The following is a 4,893-nucleotide window of genomic DNA, read 5'->3' on the forward strand; positions in this document are numbered from 1 at the left end:
TCCTGCTCATAGCTTCATCAGAAAACAGGAACACAGAATTACTTCTTTAAAATCCAGGAACTCTCCCAGATCTTCAAACTCTCTTCTGAGATCTGCTCATCTTCCTATCTATCCTTGTAGCCCAGGTAGATTGCCCCAGCAGCTAATGCCCACAGGGCAGTGCCTTCCTATTAAAAATCTAACAAGAGCAATGATGAGGCAACCTAGCTGCTATATCCTTTCTCTCAGTCCCTCTCTTTCACCTTTTAAAGCTTACACCATTCTGGGTCTGATATCATCCCTCTCCTTCAGGTACTATGCTCAAAAAGCAAACTGGGCAGACAAATCTATGTCAGGATACCATAGCCCTAGTAAGGCTTCACAGAATCCCATGTTTAGTATCTAATCTCATTTTATGGACAAGGATGCAGAGACCCAGAGAAGTTAAATTACTTATCTATAATTGCGTAGTTAGTAAGTGGTAAATTTGAGATTTGAACCCAGGTCATCCAGCTCCAAATTCCACATGTTTTCCTACTGTACGAAATAACCGTCACTCATACCTGCTGGCATTCAGAGAGCTCTAAAGCTTTCTCATTCTATGGAGACTGGGTCAGGTTCATCTTCCTCTGTAAACCTTTTCTAACCATTCCATCCCACTCAGATCTTTCCTTTTATCTCATCTCTGGAACTTCTAGTCTGAACCATTCATTTGTCACTTAAATTACTATCTCTAAGGCCCCTCGCTGCCTTAAATTCTATAATCCTACACTGCCAAGTATTGTTAGTTAACTTATGGGTGTTAACCTGAACTTCCCAACCAGACTGTAACCATCTAGATCTTATCTCCCTGAAGCTATCTTTTCCTTCTTATCAACAATGGGTCCAGACTAAAACATATCAGCCTTTCTGTGTATCACTAACAAATCTAGTACCAGGAAATAGAAAAAGTAATTCCATTCAAAATGGCTACAAAACACATAAAATGTCCAGGAGCCATCCTACCGAGTTACACTCATGTCACATACAAATGCACCCACAAAACACTCGCAGATGTAGATGGATTTTGGAACTTTTCCAATGAAGCTGGGTTCTACTTGGTCTAATGGTTCCTGTGACAGCAGTATGGTAGATGTGGGGGATACATCAAAGATGCTTGGTGGCTAAGGCAAGATCTGATCACTCTTTGGGCCATAAATATCAAGAAAAGACAGTTCTAGATCTTTTTTCAAGGTGACCTCTTCATTGAGTCATAGCTAGTGTTAGCTGTACTTTATTTATAGAGTGAGGAGGATAGAAGCAACATCTTCCTATTCAACAAAAACTGTTGAAAAAAACTGCAAAGCCATCTGGTAGAAATTAGGTTTAGACTGACATTTATATCATATACCATAACAAGTTCCAAATGAAAAAAATCTAATTATTAAAAACCAAATAGTAAAAAATAGAGCTAAATGGAAGGGGTCCCCCTTTTCAATGAAGACTAGAGGAAGAATTATTAACAAGATAAACGATAGGGGGGATCATAAAACAGCTAATTTTGATCAAGCAAAATTGAACCAGTTCAGCACAAACAAAATCAATGCAACTAGAATTTAAATAAAGGCCACTAATTAATAGGGGAAAAAATTATCAGCATATACCCCTGATGAAGATCTGATATACAAGATATATAAAGAAATAATAAAATTACATTTTAAAATGTAGCATCACCTTTGGGCTTCTCTCCCTACTTCACTTATAGGTTGGATCCCCAGAGGAATGACTACCTTAAGTCCAAGTTCAAAATTATAGCTTACAAACCCCTATCAATGTGGTTACCTTCAATAATCAGCCAAAGGAGTCAATTAGCTTAAAGCAAAGACATGCACAGAAAAGTCAAAATAAGGACAAGAACAACATGATGTGTCCACTTCATAACCTGGGACACCATATCTCACAAATACACTCATCACTGGCAATGAAAGTAGACAAAGCTTGAGGTCATGAGTAGAAGGGCACATATATAGGGAACACATACAACCAAAGCATATGGAAGGTGGGCAACTCATGCCTCTGATTCTGTAAAGATTCAAGAACACTGAGATTCTCACACTGCTTGGCCTCACGCTAACCTTGGTCTCAAAGTCTCTAATGGATCTTTTCCACTAGTTAATAATTAGGCACCTTGGCTATAAGCTCCACCACCTCCATCTTCCAGCTCCGCTGACATCCCAGCTTAGGATATTACTGCTTTATACTATCAAAAAAAATAAGAACCTATACTCAAGGACCTTTAGGGAGTCAGGTCTGCCATCTGCTGAGCAGGATCTTTAGACACCAGCCTTAACTGTACTCAACTCTACATCTGGATCCCTTTCACTAGATGTTTCAGGATTATTCTGTAAGGGACCTATGGACTTTGATGGGGACCCTTGCTGTGCTCTTCAAGACAAAAACAGGAGATGGTGAAGAACAAACTCAAAACAGGTTTCTTCAAAACAAGACTTTAACAAGTCTCCTCAGCTCTCCTCCATAGCTCAGTTGAGTGCAGGGTGAGCTCTTCTGATTTTAAACTCTCAGTTACTCCACTTCCATTTACCCATGTCAGTGAGTGGGCAAAGAGAAGGAATCAGAGCAGACCCATTGTCTTCAGCAAACTTCAATACCATTTCATGGCCCTTTCACATACACATAAGCCACTAAATGTCTGAAATGGTCATACACTTAGACTCTGCAAACGGCCTCTTAGAGTCTGAAATAGGAGCCTCCTTACATCTCATTATCTCTGTCATCTGCTTCTTAAATAGGGTAATTTCATCAAGTTTATAGAGGGAGTCATTTGATCAAGGATCACCTATTGAACCCTCCCTTAAAAACAATAAACATTACCCAGGATATAAATAGTCAGGTTTTCAAAGAACTATAAACTATCAATAATTATATGGAAAAAATGTTTTATATTACTAATAATAAGGGAAATGCAAATTAAAGCAATTCTGAAGTTTCACCTCACATCAGATTGGCAATGACAAATGAAAAACATGGCAGATGTTGGAAAAGTTGTGGAGAGACAGGTACGTTAGTGTACTATTAGTACAGCTGAGAATTCACATAGCTATTTTGGCTAACAATTTAGAATTATGCTTTTTTTAAAAAAGTCACTAAACTATATTCATATTTTGACCAAGCAATACCACCATAGACATATTCCCCAAGCAGAAAATATTTATAACATCACATTTGTGTTAGAAAAAAACTGGAAGGAAAATCGGTGCCCATCAATTGGGGAACAGATAAATTATTACATATTAATTTAATATAACATTATTTCAAAGGAATAATAAACATAAAGAATTTAGAGAAAAACAGATTTGTAGGAAATAATGCAAAAATATATAAATAAACAGAATCAGGAGAATAAGGTACACGATGACTACACTAATGAAAACAACATTGAAAGATTTCAGAACTCTGATCAACACAGCATCCACTTGTGATTTCAGGAACCAATGGTGAATCACACTATAATAAGAAAAGTATTTCCCTTACATGACTTCATTCTTCCCATCCACAATATAGAAAGACAAAACTTCTCCTGGAAACCAATTGGTTCCAGCTTCCCTGATACAACTTCCTTCACTGCTCCCCAACTCACAAGTCTGCTTGGGATAGGCTCAGGACAAAGTAGCCCCAGTACCTGATTGGCCCTGATGTCCCTGACACAGCATCCTGATCATGTAGGGATGTAAAAAGTCCCAGCCACATAAGAGTCTATGCCTCTCAGATCTAGTTGATACATAAGACCATGTGAGTCACTATACATGATCACATAGTGCCTTTCCAAATGGAGAGTAGGGGAGTTGAAGTGCCACCATCCTTGTTGCATGCCCTTGCCATGTTAGGGTAAGGTAAACTTTTTGTAAATGCCCAGTGACTTGCAAGTGCTTCGTTGCATACCAACACTGAACATAAATTTTCAAGAGGACAATGGCATTAGAGTCACACCTCTGACACATAGTTTTCTTAGTCTTAGTACAGTGGTGGTGGCCTGTAGGTATAGAATGAGACATGCATTTTCAGATATGGCTCTGGTATTTTTTTTTTTTTTGCTTGACTATGCTGATTGAGAGTTCTATGGGGGAAAAGATATATTGGGAAGTGACAGCGATATAAAAAAAGAAATGAATGATTAAAAAACAATTAAGAGAGGAGGAAAAAAGAGCTGGGCAAGGGTCAGATCATATAGCTACAGCAAGCAGACATGCTTTGGGAAGAGTGAAGGGATGGTCCAATTCAAAGCCTCAGTTTAGCTTTGGGGATTGGGGAAGGTGTCGTTGTTTGGGGGTTTTTTTGTTTTGTTTTTCTTGTTTTTGTTTTGTTTTTTTCCTCAAAGGAAGTCAGTCTGAGGAAGTCAGGGTTAGAAATTGCTGGAAAAGTTACCAGAAATTATTCACCAGGGAATCATACTGGGGCTCAGCACCTACAAGGAGTCAGCAAACACCAGAGAGTCTATGAGAGCCCAGATGGTTTCTCAGGGGAGTTGGCAGTAGTTGTGACACCACGTATTTGTTCACGGACCTATGCTCTCTTTCTGCATTTAAGCATACTCTGCCTAGATAAAGCTGATCTCCATAAAGACCTGGGGCTGCAGCTGGATCTGAACATCTCCTAGGAACTCTTATCCCAGACATGGGGCTGAGCCACTGTCCATGGTCACTGAGTATTCACTGTTTGAGCCAGTCACTTAATGTCTCTAGCTCTTGTCTTCCTCCTCTGTAAAATGAGAGGGCTGTGTTCCCTTTGGAGCACCACATTTTAAGAAGGACCTAACAAAATAGAAATTAATGAGAATGATAATAATAACACTTGGAAATATTTTTAAAAACACTTTTACACATATCACCTCATTTAGTCCTTACAACAATTCTGTGA

Source organism: Notamacropus eugenii, chromosome 5 (genome assembly GCF_028372415.1).
Source record: "Notamacropus eugenii isolate mMacEug1 chromosome 5, mMacEug1.pri_v2, whole genome shotgun sequence".
NCBI lineage: Eukaryota > Metazoa > Chordata > Mammalia > Diprotodontia > Macropodidae > Notamacropus > Notamacropus eugenii.